This window comes from Hipposideros armiger, unplaced genomic scaffold, assembly GCF_001890085.2.
Source record: "Hipposideros armiger isolate ML-2016 unplaced genomic scaffold, ASM189008v1 scaffold_18, whole genome shotgun sequence".
Lineage (NCBI taxonomy): Eukaryota > Metazoa > Chordata > Mammalia > Chiroptera > Hipposideridae > Hipposideros > Hipposideros armiger.
In genome coordinates, this window is record NW_017731368.1 from 2274415 (window position 1) to 2290485 (window position 16071).

General features: G+C 45.2%; 1 pseudogene; it reads left to right on the forward strand.

The window, feature by feature from the left end:
• Positions 1-11228: 11228 nt before the first annotated feature.
• Positions 11229-11417, forward strand: LOC109375716 (small nuclear ribonucleoprotein G pseudogene; annotated as a pseudogene).
• Positions 11418-16071: the final 4654 nt, after the last annotated feature.

The window sequence follows — 16071 nt, forward strand, 5'->3', positions numbered from 1 at the left end:
CTGAGGCCACACTTGATTCTTACTATCTCCTTTACATACCATATTAAATTCCTTCCCCCAGAGTCTGCATTTACAGGTCTAAGATGTTTACCTACTGGGGAAGCACAGACCCTTATCTCTAAGGGGTTTCACCTTGGTAAAGACCTGATAACTGGGAGTGCCCATTGATGGTTCTCCCTGGGTATGGAAGCACACCAGAGAATCCCTTGGGTTCAGATGTACTCTTCCTTCTCGCTTGGGGAGCAGCAACATCAGCAACTCATGATAATCAGGGTCAATTACCTATGTGAGCATGAAAGCTCCATTCTTTACCTGGCGGTCTGCCCTCAAGAGAAGCCCAAAGTGACCCAATCAGTCCTAGCAGCTTAGTGTATACTTCCGATGGTGCTTTGTAGCACAAGGCTCACCCCTTCTCCTCCTTCATTCCCACCCGACTCCCAGTAACAAGGAACTCTAAGCCAGAAGGGCCTTTCTAGGCACAGGAAGCACCGATTTTCGCTAGGTATCGCTGCCTTGTCATGGAGGTTTCCGCCTTGGAATCCACATGTAAGGTGTCTGCAGATGGGTCCAATGTAGCGAACACCTACCTACCTCTTGGCTGTCCCAGAATTAGTCAGATTTTAGGAGACCAAAGGAATGTGAAGGACTACGTAGCTTGTGGGCAAGGAACTGAACAGAACAAGCCCTCAGACCCAAACTCCTGAATCCCAGGCTGAATCCCACACCATCATTTATTAGTTGTGAGAATGTGGGCAAATTACCTGCATTTCTGTTTTAATTTCCTTGTCCATAAGACTGACGTGCTATTGTTACCAGCATCACATATTTGAGTTTTTTTTCTTCTCTCTGCTTTTCTTGGAGACAGACAATCCATCAGGGGTCCTAAGCATCCTTGCATGCTCAGTTCTGGTGGTGAGGAGGTGATGCTATCACAAAGACATGGCTTTCTGGAAGAAAAGGGCCAGTTCTAGGGATCTGATAAGACTCACGGGGATCTACTGACAAATGTTCTTGCCCAGTGAAGCCCCACTGTGACACCTGCTGATAAAACTATAGGCTGCGTGCGTGCAGGATTGAAACAAACCCCTGGGTGTGGCCTTTCTTGTTGCTCACTCTCTTCCAGGAGAAAAGAGAAGAATGTTAGGACACTGGGACAGCCAGCCCTGCAGCCTAGCTGAAAGGTGATCCTGAGCCAAGGTGTCTCCAAAGCTGAAATCAATGTCAGCAATGAAGAAAGAGCTGCCCGTGGGGTGAAAGCACTCCAAGTTCCTTGGTTGGGTCACGTAGGCAGCCACTCACACGTGAAAATGTAAAGCCTTGCTTACTGGCAGAGCAGCATTCTCCACATTCTCAGGCACTCCCTTCCTCTCTACTCTAACCTCAGCTGCTCTGAGAGCAGGCCATTTCCTTGTCCCTGAGGGGAACCAAAGGCCTTATGAACCTGTCTGAGTATGCTGGGGAATTTTCAGGGAGGAGAGAGACTCCAATTTTTACAGCCCTACCTGGATACAGGTGCCTAAGTCACCATCCCACCTGGTCCAGCCGGGGTGAAGTGCACGCATGGCCAAAGGCACTGAAAACTGCAGTGGGGACGCAGGTGACACAGTGAGCATCAGAAAGCACCCCAATGCCCAGTGGGTGCCAGGAGGCACCCAGGAGGAGAGCAGCACCAACCTTGGATCAAAGCCCAGGGAAGAAAATAGGTCTCCCTGCTCTTCCCCCATGAGACCCTGCCCTCCCCTCTCCTGGTGGCTGTGGCTTTAGCCCCCGATGTGCTCTGTCTTACTGTAGGGAAAAATGCACCCAAATTCAACTGGTGGGTTTGCAGTGGGGGAAGGGAGCCAAAGAGACCTTGTGAGGCTTCTGGGCCAATTCTCGTCCTGTTGTCTGTTGTCGTGGCTCCCACTGCTGACTAATACTGGTAGCTGACATGCATGTGTTACACGCCTGTACTGAGAATAGTCGTGTGCATTCAGGGACTGTCACATACACAAGTGATTCCAGTGCCCTTCCACTGGTTCAACAAAAACAATATAGAATGAATCACAGGAACAGAAACCACAACTTTAAAGATTTAATGGCTGAGCCGGCCGAGTGGCTCAGTTGGTTAAGAGTTCGCTCAAGAGTGCAAGCTCTGAGCAACAGCGGTTTGAGTCCCGGCCCAAGCTGAGCTGCCAACAGGTGGCAGGATGGCTCAGCTAAAAAAAAAAAAAAAAGACTTAATGGCTCTCAGAGAACTCAGAGTGGACAAGGTCTGTGAGGCAGAAATGAAAAAGCCCTGGACTGGACTTCAAGCACTGGTTCATCTTCCAATGATAAATGTGACGGTGATAAAAAAAACTCCTAACAGATATCACATGTTATGCAGCTACTGACTCATAATCCAATGCCAAACGCAGAGGTAATAACGCCCTCTTCTGTCCAAGTCCAATCTCATCTCAATCACACCACACTACATGTTTACATTTATCCATCTATCTCCCTTCTAGGATGTAAACTTTATTCAGGCAGCTGGACATCATAATAGGTTATGTGGGTAAATGAACAGTCATATTAAGCTTCTGGACAGGATCAATTATACTGCAAGTCAATTAATTCCTTCCAAATCAAATAAACTCAGTGTAATAGCAATCAAAATCACAACAGAGATTTTTTTTTTATAAATCTAGACAAGATAATTCTTCTTTTAAAGGACTATATAATAGTCAAGAAAATGATGAAAATAAAGAATAAAAGTAACACTTGTCTTCTAAAATATAACAAAACTATTAAGCCATGGTAAATAAATTGTTTTAGCATTAGTGCAGCAATAGACAGAGTAATGGAACAGAATCACAAGTCCAGAAGGGGATGCATATGCTGAGCTCCTTTCAATTATTTTTTAGAAAAGGGGGAGTTGAAGGGAAACCTTGGCCCTGAGGTTATGCTAATTAGCTCTCACCAATCAATAAAAGCTGGAACAGAAAGAAGAATGGCCCCAGGCATACCTTCATGTTCTTTTTTTAAAAAAAGATTTTATTGGGGAATTGGGGGAGAAAACAGCATTGGGGAATCGGGGAAGGAGAACAGACAACTTGCTGTCCTTTTGTTCTTCAGTCTAGTTGTGAAGGCCGTTGCTTCACTGGCCCATGTTGGTATTGTGATCATTGCGCTCTTCCCGGCTGAGGCAGATCGGTCGCCAGCCATCGGACGACCGCTCATGGAGGCTCACAGCAGCTTATGCCGGCTGCCGGCCGCTCATGCTGGCTGCCAGCCACTCATAGTAGCTTACGGCAGCCCACTGCAGACCCACAGCAGCCTACGCTGTCACGGATGACTCAAGGCAGCCCAGCTCCAGGTTGAGCTGTTGTTCACCATCTTAGCTGTAGAGGGCAGTGTCACTGGCCCTCATGTGAGATCTGAACCGGCGGCCCTGCTGCTCAGAGCTCGTGCTCCCAAGCCAACTCTTAACCAATGAGCCACTCGGCCAGCCCATACCTTCATGTTCTTAAGAGTCCTCTCCTGACTTCTCATCTCCAGGACTCCGTCAACTACCTGTCCCCGACAGTACTTAATGCAATTCTTCAGCATTTTTGTAATCCTAGTGATAAGGATAAAGTGGGCCCTTGGAATGGATTGTATTATTCCCAACTGACTGCTTTCCCTCTCTGCAAAAGTTTTCCCACCCACGGACATCCGGCACAGCCATGAGCTGTGTCTCAGCCTGTGAAATGGAAATGGCGTGTCTCCCTTCTAAACAGCACCTTTAACAGCCACTGTGTGGTTTCATCTCTCGTGGTCTCCCTCTGTCATAAGTGCTACTTACTCTATATAAGGTCTGCTCTTTTACCCTGGTCATGGACAGAAAGGACACAAAGTAGAGCCACAGCTAAAAAACTAAGGGTTAGATAGGATTAGGGATTGGTCGCTGTTGTTAGATTGCCATTACGATTTGAGGGTCATTTGTTACTGCAGCATAACTGCCTACACAGCTCTTCTTCCAGAACTACTGGTAGCAGTAGCTAACATTGATTAAGCAGGTAGTATGTGCCAGGCACTGTGTTAAGTCTACTGTTTCATTAATCTTTATGACAAAGCCATGGTATGAATACTGCTGTTACATTCATCTCACAAAAGAGGGAAATGAGAAGTTAGTTAGGTCACTGGCTCACATGATCATGTCACTTTCAAGTGGCAGAGCCAAGCCTAGAATCCAAGTCTCCAGTTTCAGAGCAGCTTCACTTAACCACTGCCTCAATAAATGCCTATAGAACCAATGACTGAATGAAAAAGCAAAGTGACCAGACATCTAGAGTTCACACTGAAGAAGCCAGATTTTTCAGAGTGACATGGAGGAAAGGGTCACTATCAGTCAAGATAAACTGGTTTACTCTCTGATAAATGGCCTCCAAAAATCTAAGTAGCTAAAAGCAATTAAGGTTTTTTTTTTTTCCCTTTGCTCATGCTACAGGTCAATCACAGGTTGGCCATATCTGCAATTCAGAGAGCAGAGGAAGGATAGAAGGGTGGGTGGAAGGAAGTACAATCTAATCATAGTATTCTATATGGCAAATATAGCATCTTAAATCAGTGAGGAAACAATACCTCTTTAATAACTGGTAGGAGCAAAGCTCAGTATCTGTTAAAATTGCAAACGTAAAATGGCTTCTAAAACCATTAGAATCTTCTTTACCTTGTAGAATAGAAAATACGGGTCTCAGCAACATTTAGTTGTGAGGGATGCATGCTCCTTCAATCCCACCCCCCACCCCCAAAATCACCATCATGTCCATACCCTTCTCTCTACAGCACAACCCATCTGAGGAAAGCCCATGGTGGCTAAGGAAGGAGGACTGAAAAAGCCATTCTGCAGGAACCTCCAACAGAAATATGCAATGTGCTATAATTACAGACCCCTTGAGTCAAAACAGGGTAAGAATGCCCTCCAGACACATCAGGCTTGTGTAGAAAACCTTTGCCAAGAACCCAGGAAGGCTCTGCGGGATGCACACAGACCCGTTTTCACTCGGTAGCAGCGAATCCAGCACTATCAAAGAGCACTTTAATAAGGGCCACAGTGCCAACGACATGGGTAATTTTAAATTTCCTAGCAGCCATCTCAAAAAGTTTTTTAAGGTGAGATTAATGTTAGTAACATTTAACCTGCCAATATGTAAAATATTATCATGTCAACACAATCAATATTTAAAAGTTCTCGACAGTTTATATTTCTTTGCAACCATCTCTTCGAAATCAGGTGATTTCACATCTTAGCTGTGAAAGTGACACAGCACATCTTAGCAGGTGACACAGCACATCTCAATAGAGATGTTAAATTCTCAAAGGTTAAAAGGAAATGTAGTCTTACCAAAACAATAAGACTTGCGTCTGAGGGGAAACTATTTTAAACGTCTTCAGTATTTAGCTACAGATTAATTAAAAGTAAGTAAAGTTAAGAATGTAGCTCCTCAGTACCATTCGCCATAACTCAAACGCTCACAAGTCACTTGTAGCCAACGGTTACAAGAGTGGACCGCGCAGATCCGACCCCGCGGCGGGAGACGGGGCGGTGGCTTTTAGCACCATGGACAGTGCACAGGACGTAGAGGGAGGCAAGCCCGCCCCACCCACTCGGGAGGGCTCGTCAGCAGCGCCCACAGCGCGCCTCCCCTCCTCGCCCCCCGCGTCTCTCCCCCCCCCCGCACATCCTGAAGGAACAGCCTCAGCCTGGGGTTCCGCGGACGTCAGCCCCGCGCCTGAAGTTGGAGCGCAGCGGGGAGAAAGACCGTCACCTTCTCACCCTGACCTTAGCCAGGTCAGCCCCCTCCTCTCCAATCCCACTCACCATCTGCAGCCGAGCCTAGGGGATACTTCCGCGGGGTCCACATCTTCAACTCACCTGACATAACCCGAAAGGCAGCGTCGGCAGTCAGCAGCGGTGCGGCAAGTCACCAGTGGATAGCGGTGCACTCTCCTAGCCACCGGCGGCGCCAGAAGGGCGTGTGTAGGTAGGAAGTGCGTCACGTTGCGGCGCGCAGCCTGCCGGGAAGCGTAGTTCCCGGGACTTAACGCTTCTCACGGCAGACGGAGAAAGTGACTGCCCAGGGGTAGCATTGACCTGCTGGCTTCCTCTCGGCTCGGCCCGTTTTTTGTTTTTACCACAGCTACTCGCAAGCAAAATATAGTATTGTTTTCCATGCTTTTAAACATTATATAAATAGCCTTATTACGTAAGTACTAGCTCATTTTGCACGGTTTCTGTAATGATGTGCAGCAATCCATTCATTTGTGTTCGCTGCAGAATGGTAACTATTGTAGAAAGAGATCAATATTCCAGTTGGATATTCTCATATGTCTCCTTGCACACCCAGGGAGAGTTTCTCTAGGGCAATGAATCACAAACTTTTTGTTGTATTAATCCCTTTACACTCTTAAAAATTATTTTTTTAGTTTTGTTGAGTGACATACAGCACTGTATAAGTTTAAGGTGTACAGCATGACAATTTGACATTTTGAAATGATTACTACAGTAAGTTTAGTTAACACCCATCATATCATATAGGTGTCAAAAGAAAAAGAGGTTTTTTTTCCTTGTGATGAGAATTCTTAGAATCTACTCTCTTGGGCCAGCCGAGTGACGCATTGGTTAAGAGTTGGCTTGGGATGCCAGCTCTGAGCAGCAGGGCCCCAGTTCGGATCCCACATGAGGGCCAGTGCCGCTGTGCCCTCTACAGCTAAGATGGTGAACAACAGCTCTACCTGGAGCTGGGCTGCAGTGAGTCTCAGGCTACGGTGTAGGCTGCAGTGGGGCTGGCCGGCAGCTGGTGTGCACTTTTGTGAGCAGCGTGAGTGGCCGTCCAATGGCTCATGAGCGACTGTCTCACCCGGGAAGAGCGCAATGATAATACCAACATGGGCCAGTGAATCGAAGGCCTCCACAACTAGACTGAAGAAGAAAAGGACAGCAACTTGTCTGTTCCCCTCCCCCGATTCCCCAACGCTGTTCACCTCCCCTAATTCCCCAATAAAATCTTAAAAAAGAATCTACTCTCTTAACAACTTTCAAATATAACATAAAGCAGTGTTAACTGTAGTCATCAATACATCCCTAGTACTTATTTATCTTGTAACTGGAAATTTGTACCTTTTGACCACCTTCCTCCAATCCTCCTCTACCCCTCTGATAACCACAAATCTCATCTCTTTCTATGACTTGGTTGGTTATGCTTTTTAGATTCTACACACATAAGTGAGATCATACAGTATTTGTCTTTCTCTGTCTGACTTACTTCACTTAGCATAATGCCCTCAAGGTCCATCCATGTTGTTGCAAATAGCAGGGTTTTCTTCTTTTTATGGCTGAATAATATTCCTTTGTGTATATAGTCCACAATTTCTTTATCCATTCATTCATCGGTGAACACTTAGGTTGTTTCCATGTCTTGGCTATTGTTAATATTGCTGCTATGAACATGGGGGTGCAGATAGCTCTTTGACATAGTGTTTTCGTTTCCTTTGGATATAATCCCAGAAGTGGAATTGCTGGATCATATAGCAGTTCTGTTTTTAATTTGTTGAGGAACCTCTGTACTGTTTTCCATTATGGCTGCATTAATTTACCTTCCCACCAACAGTGCACAAGGGTTCCCTTTTTTCCACATCCTTGCCAGCATTTGTTATCTCTTGTCCTTTTGATGATAGCCATTCTAACAGGAAATTTGCATTTCCCTAATGATTAGTGGTGTTGAGCACCTTTTCATGCATCTATTGGCCTTTCATATATCTTCTTTGGAAAAATCTTTATTCAGGGCCTTTGCTTATCTTTTTTTATTTTTTATTTTATTTTATTTTTTGCTATTGAGTTGTATAAGTTCTTTATATTTGGGGTATACTAACCCTCTTTCAGATATATGGTTTGCAAATATTTTTTCCCATTCTGCAGGCTGTCTTTTATTTTTGTTGGTTGTTTCTTTTGCTGTGCAGAAAAATTGTAGTTTGATGCAGTCCCACTTGTTGATTTTTGCTTTTGTTGCCTGTGTTTTAGGTGTCATGTCCAAAAAATCATTTCCAAGACTCATGTCAAGCAGCTTTTTTCCTATGTTCTCTTCTAGGAGTTTTATGGTTTCCAAGGTTACATTTAAATCCTTAGCCCATTGCGAGTTAATTTTTGTAAGTGGTATAAAATAGAGGTCTAGTTTCATCTAAAAATTATTGAGGACCCCAAAGAGATTTTTTTATGTGAACTAAATTGATTGCTATTTACCATACTAGATATTTCGATGCAAAAATTTTATATATTTATTATATATTTATTCCATTTAAAAAACAAACACATTACTTGTTAACATAAAGAATATATTTTCATGAAAACTATCTGTATTTTCCTTTAAAAATGTAGTGATAAAAGAGGCATTGTTTTACATTTTTACAAATTTCTTTAATGTCCAACTTGATAGAAAAAGCTGGATCCCCTCTCTGCTTCTGTATCCAATCTATTGTGATATGTGTCAAGCACAGGACCAAGGCAAAGGCCTGACAGATTTGTCAGGTGAAGTAACATGGAATTCTTTTTAGGTCTGGCAATTTATTACTTACTTACATAGACAGCAGGAGGAAAAGTAGCCAAAGGTGCCAGCTCCCCAAGTCCCTTCTATAAGGTGACACCAAAATAAAAGGGACCAGATGACTCCATCACACATGGTAGGACACACTCTTGCTGAAAAGTCAATTCTAGACTGCAGTTGAGTGTTTATAGTCTATAGCTATACCCTGGGAGTTGCCGGAGGGAGCCGGGGCAGAGAGCTGCATACCTCATCAACACTCTCCTGAGAGAGATGGGGGGATGACTGGGAGATGACATCTGAGCAGCTCCTCAGAAGCCTCCCAGGCTTGTGTTCCAGGAGGGTCATTCTTTACCCATCCCAAGATAAGGATGTCAGGAGATAACAATACCTGCTGTTGCTTGGTTAGTCTCTCAACATCCACTAAAGCCCAGTCACACCAGTAATTACCTCTCAAATGGGCTATACCAGGTGGTGCTGTCAGGCAAATGCTGTGTCCTTATCCACAGGGGGACCATTGCCTAGTGGCTACACCCTTTTGCCACAGGCTCCAGTCTGTGTAATTGTCAGTCACCAACACTTGTAATTTTAAAGGACTAACTGGCCTGAGGGAGGGCAGTTGTCCAGCCTGCTGGGTGGTTTCCTGAAGCCCTTCTGCACCTCCCAGCTCTGCAGTTGGTGCCTGGTGATGGCTCCCCGACCACCCTTGTCTTTTGCTTTACTGCCACCATGTGGCTGGGCTCCCACTTGTGCACTTGTCCCACTGCCATTGTCCTTCCTAACCATGGCCTTTCCCCAGTGGCAGCATCCCTTACAGTCAGGAGTGTTATATTTAACACATCCATTTCCATAATGCACTCAGCAGGATCAGTTTTCTGGGTGTGTGGAATGTCCATCAAATGAAACATGACACATACTAGTTTCAAGGACCATCGAAAGGCCAGTGTTGGCTGAAACAGCACCTTTGTAACCTACAGAAGACAGCCATGAACTCCACCATTAGCGTGGGGAGGAGGGGTCAAAGATCTGATACAGGACACTTAGGGCCAGAGCTTCGTGGAGTGTGTGGCTCTTTTTCCTTATAAGACAAACAAGAACCAACTTTTAATGGGTGTTACAAGTTTGGCACACAATGGAAGTTTTAGTACAAGGAACATGGAGTTCTTTACTTTGTAAAAGGCCGCATTTTTTCTTTGCCTGAGGGATTCAGTTTTATGAGTCTGCCCACATTATTTCAAGAAACTTTACTTGGCAAACAGGCCTCTGAGTCTTGCTGTGATTTATCAGTCACTCCTGCAGACTGTTGATAACACAGAGGTAGAGGCACTTGGAATCGTTTGGCTTGCTAACCAACAGAACATTATTTTTATAGTGAAAACATTGAGCAGTGTTGTCAGTATGTTGTTAGATCCTAATACTACATGATGAAGTGATAATGTTATTTGATACAAATGTAATTAATTAAAGCTCTAGGACAACCACTTAAAAATATTTTAAACAGGAGTATAAATAGTAAGCTGAAAGTAGACATAAAACAGAAGCATAAAAATAATCCAAAAGAAGGCAGAAAAAGAAAGACAGAAAACTAAAGTACAAACTAAGAAATAAGAAAAAGCTACAGGGTATTAAGTTGTATTCCAAATATGTCACTGATTATATTAAATGTAATTGGTCCAATGTTAACCGCATTTTCTGGTTTTTGTATCTGACATGGGGCCTTGCTGACTAGGGAGGAGCCGCTCCTTCCAGGGTTAGTGGATTCCTAGAGATTGCCAGCATTATCCCTCCAGCAGCCTTCATATGCAAACTAACCATTGCCCCACCCCCACACTCCCTACCCTCTTAGGCCTGTGAGATTTAACCCCCTATCCTAATCACCCCAGGGCCAGGCCTGGGACTACCTAGGGTCAGCCTCTATACACACACACACACACACACACACACACACACACACACACACACACAGGCCTGTTGAAATTAGTCAAACTAGCCGATCCCAAACCTGATCAACCCACACAGCCTGCCTTGCCCGTTCTTTCCCCCCCAAAAAAACATAATACAGGCTTTCTACATTTTCTCTCTCTCTATCTCTCCTTCATCCTCTCCCTGTATGTGTGACTCACCTCTCTCCTGCAGCCCATCATGGTGTGGCATGCCCCCTCCTCTTGGGAACTGTGAGTAATAACTATCTTCTCAATGACAATGGTCTCCTTATGTATTGGCCTCATCATACCTGAATGAAACTGAAATTCTGGGTGCATTTTAAAACAATGAAGCGGGGGTGGTAAGAGGGAGGAGGAGGAGAAGGAGAAAAAGAGAAAGATAAAAGATAAAGCAAGTGAGGCAAAATGTTAACATAAGTAAACACGGGTAAAATGAATATGAACCTTTTTTGTACTATTGCTACTTTTCTGTAAATTTGAAATTATTGCCAAATAATTTTTTTTTAAGGTACAACATTCAGTAATTGGTTAAGGATTACATTCCTGTTACTTGTAAGTCGCTTCTCATCTTCAAATTCTTGCCCTTAAGACTTTGTTACAGCTGCACCCTTCCCTTGGAAATAGTGAGTCAATAAAACATTATTTCTATTTATGCTGATTAAAATTTATTTTTAAAGAGTATAAATAGGTAAGAGAGGCCGTGAATTCCATTTGGAGGCATCTTTGAGCTCGCTGAGTAGGCACCATGAGCAAAACTCACCCTCCTAAGTTGAAAAAATTGATGGACAAGAAGTTATTGTTGAAATTAAATGGTGGCAGACATGTGCAAGGAATACGGCGGGGATTTGATCCCTTTATGCATCTTGTGATAGATGAATGTGTGGAGATGGTAGCCAGTGGGCAACAAAGCAATACTGGAATGGTGGTAATTTGAGGAAATAATATCATCATGTTAGAAGCCTTAGAACAAGCATAAGGAAAGAAAATGGTCACCGGAGAAATCAACTGCTTCCACATATACCCTCTCCACAGCACCTGTTTTACTACACTATAAAAATCAGGTCGCGCATATTTTCATATTGAACTTTTTTGTTAAATAAACTTTCGTAATAGAAAAAAAATAGAGTATAGATGTAATTTCTGGAGAGTAAAGGAAATATAAAAATTTTTATTTACATAAATTATGCACAAACAGCCACACAACCACCCTGACAAACACACCACCTACACTGAAACATGCACTCTTACACCTACATGGAAGCTTGCACACTCACACTCCCAAAACCCCCTGTACATGAGCACACCCAGCCATACATCCCACATACACACCCCTGACTTACACATGCACATACTTTCTACACTTTCTACACACAGTTGAACACCCTGCCTTACACACCCATACACACATAATTTATACACTCCCCACCACACCCATCCACGCACATGCTTTAAAAATCCCCATATATAGGGGCAGCCGTTTGGCTCAGTTAGTTAGAGCATGGTGCTCGTAACACCAAGGTTGTCGGTTCGATTCCCCCATGGGCCAGTGAGCTGAGCTCTCCACAACTAGATTGAAAACAACGACTTGACTTGGAGCTGATGGGTCCTGGAAAAACACACGGTTCCCCAGTAAAGTTTAAAAAAAAAAATTAGCGTGCTGAAAGTTGTGTATATATATTTTAAAAATTCCCATGTACACACTTCACTCATATCCTCATACAGCTAGACACACCCCACACTCATAAATCCCCCCAACAAACCCACATACACATCCCAGTCACACCCTGACACGTAGTCATCATACCCACGAACTCATACATACCTACACATATAGAACCTCACATACATACACACACATGACCACACACACCTCACACACAACCGCATCACACACATGCACTCCACACCTGTGCCCACACCCACACCCTCACAATCACACTGCACAAACACCTCACACACACACATGCACACACACCTTGACATACCTTAACACACAGTCCTACCCCCACATCTACACACACCACACACCCACACACACATTTTTCAGATACCAAAAAGATATGGAAGGCTGTGAAAATGTTCCAGATTAAAGGAAGCTAAAGAGAACTCACAACTTCCTGAAATACCTGACCCTAGGATGGATCCTGTACTGGAGATGAAAAAACATGGTAAAGTACATTATTTTATCAACTGACAAAATTGGAATAGGGCCAACACTCAGGGAAAAAGTGTAGTATCTGTGCAAATTTATAATGTTGATGTCTGCTCTGTAGTTTCTTAAGAGGCTATCCTTATTTTTAAGAAAGACACATGAAATGATTTAAGGGTAAAGAGCCATGAATATATGACTTTCCCTCAAATTGTTGTGAAAAAAAAAAGGTGTGTGTGTATGTGTGTGTTTAGAGAGAGCAAATGATGAGGCAGATGACAAAAAATGTTGATAGTTGACTGGATAAAAGGAATACAGGTGTTCTTTGTAAAATCTTTTCGCAGTTTTTGGTAAATTTGAAGTGATTTCCAAATAAAAAGGTTTTTAAACCATCCAGCCTTTATAATGCTGCTTGAGATTATTGTATATTCAATATGTCTGTTATCTGACTAGTCAGGAAAATCCGTTATTGGGCTGCCATATTTAGTGAGGTCACACCTGGACCTTCTGGTCAGGCAGGAGTGAACGAGACCAGCTCGCTCAACCGACCGCCCCTGGCTCATCAGCCAGGAGCGCACCAAACGGGTCCCTGAGAGGACTGGGTGGGAGACGAGAAATAAAAGAGAAGAGAGACAAAGTGCGGGGACAGGAGGGACTCAGTCTGCTGGTGGCAAAACTGAGACCTCGTTTATTGGGCATACAAGATTCTTAAGGGGAAGCGATTTCCTCATTCTAGGGAGCGATTCCTTAAGCTAAAACTCATGGGCTGAGGAGAAACAATTTCTCCTCAGCAACAAGCTATGTTACACACAATATAAACCAATGATATAGCTAGGCAAGGTTAAACTGAAGCAAATAGAAACTGTCTACAAGCCCACAGTAGAAAGTCCCAAGCATGTGAAGCAGGTCCATGGTGGAAAGTCCCAGAGTGGTGATGTATGTTGAAACTGCAAGTCCATAGTCCATAAGCAACTGAGTCCCTTCGTCCATAAGCTTTTCCTATCAGCAAGCTGGGGTCTTTACTCTTTGCACTTGCGTTGTCTGGAAGCAGTTTAAGGCAGAAGCACCGTCCCACAGGTCCCCACCAAACTGCTCCAAGGCTGCTCACCCCAGGCCTGTATCTACCTGGAGACCCAAGTTTGTCAACCTAAAGCCTCAGTGTCCCTGGCTGGTCCCAGCCAGCTCCCTACACAGGAGGAGGCCCAGGGTTGTAGTGGAGGCTGCCTGGGTTTCAATTCCAACTCTGCCACTTCAGCTTTAAATGACTTCTCTGTGTCTGTAATAGCACAGAACAAGTGCTGTATAAAAGCTTTCAGTTGTACTAACAAAACTTTTATGTTGCTGGAAGAGAGGTGAGGTTTTAATTTTAACAAAATCCCATTCACTAGAAGTGAGATTCAACAGAAATGGTGATGAGAAGCTTGAGTTCCCCAGGGGAACCCCATCTCCTAGCCTGCTGCAAAGACACCAGGGCGGAGAAGCACACAGGGGGGCGGTGCCTCCGTGGCCCCCATTAGCCCTCCTGCTTTCCCTGCAGTACCCATAGATGGCCAGTTGGGGGCAGTCTCTGCAGCGCCAGCAAGTGCCCAACATCCCCAGGCATGTGCCTACCAGGGTGCCTGTGCTGCTCCCAGGAACACCATCTCCCCAGGGCGGACTTATCCAGTGGGCACAACGCCTAGGGACCGTAACAGTCTTAGGAACCCACAAAAGTGTTTTAATTTTTATTTCTTTTAAAATCGGAAGACAAAAATGACTATAATAATATTAAATCCAGCCTGGATTATATTCATCCTTATACCAATACAGTTGTGAAATGTAACTTGTAGTACTTTTTTATGGATGAAGGGGCCCACGAAGGTAAAAGTGCCTGGGGCCCATGAAAGTCACAAGGCAGCCTTGTGTCTCCCCTGCCAACATCCTGCCCTGCTTTGGCTGAGGATGACACAGAGGCAGAGTAACAACCAGGGGAACGGGGGATGTAGGTGGGACTCCAGGAACCAAGGCAGCCCCACCCTGAGGCTGAGGCTAGAGAATCCATGGGGGACAGGGGACAGGAGGACTTTGGGGATCTGATTGTCACAGGCCTCATCTGGTCAGAACAGAGGAAGTCTGGGGGATCCCCCACCCTACCATGCCAGCTGCTGACCTTCTAATGGCCAGATGGGAAAGGGCTAGTGGACAGGGGCCTCTAGACGATGGCCAGTTTACACCCTCAGGAAAGGCTGGTCTGTGCGGATGTATAGCATCTTATTCATCTCATCCTTCTCTGATGGAGACTGCAAACGTCTTCTGTCAGTCTATGCTCCGACAGGTAACCCCTGGCACTGTCCCCGGAGAGTGACCCAAACTATTGTCTCCTTTGAGCCCCTCATCCTCTGTGATTCAAATTCAGCTCCTTTTGAGGTTTTTCACCAACTGTGTCTAACTAAAACATTAGGCCAATCCCTTAAAGTAGCTACATCGTTCTTAATTTATAGATAGAGAAACTGAGGCCCAGAAAGGTCAATTCACCTGCCCAGGGCCACACAGGCAGAAGAGCAATTGTTCTAAAACGTCTAGACTTCTCAGACTGCTCTCTCCTCTGCCCCTTGAGGCTGACCTGGAGTTCCCTGTCCACTCTGGGGAGCCTCCAAACTAACTCTTGAGACCTCAGAGGAGGGGGTCGAGGGCAGGGTCCACAGAGACCTTGCCGATAACAAGCTCAGTCTCCCTCCTTGGTACAGCAGGGGTTGGGGGCACAGGAGAAGCCCCTCCTCATCCACACTCATCGCCTTTCCTCTTCCTTATCTCTTGCTCTCTCCTCCACTCTCTGTGGTTGGCTTCTGTGCCCCCAACCCACTGAGGCTGCCCCCCCCACTAACTTCAGCGGCCTTCACATCTGCACAAACCATGGGAAACCATTCAAAGTCATCTCCCTAGACCTCTTGGCCTCCTGTGGTACTCTGACCACCTTTCTAAATCCTCAGTGCCCCCTTGGCTTATAGGACTGCCCCACACCCAACTCCGCCCCTGCACTGGTACCCTGGAGACCTCTGGCTTCACTCTGCTTGTCTCCACATCCAGGCCCAGCACCCATACCCATCTGGGATGAGTTGCATGGGCTCTGCAGGCTGGGTTCTCTAGATGCAAGGCCTAAGGTGACTTATTGTGGGGTGTTCTCAGGAGGAGGGAGGGTGAGGGAAGCAGGGTTGGGTAGAGGAAAGAGCTGAACAAGGATGTGGGCTACTCGGAGACTAGCTGCAGCCTGACCCCACCCAAAGCACCACTCTTTTAGTCCTGACTTGAGGCAAGAGGCGGGGCTTTTGGGTTCCCTCATCGTTCAGTCACTATCCTCGGGTTTCGGGCTTCCCCTGGAGAAGTTTTGAAGGAAGCTGTGAAGGGGAAGCTGTGAGCCATTAGCAGTTGACACTGGACATTGGAAACAGCTTGGGGATGG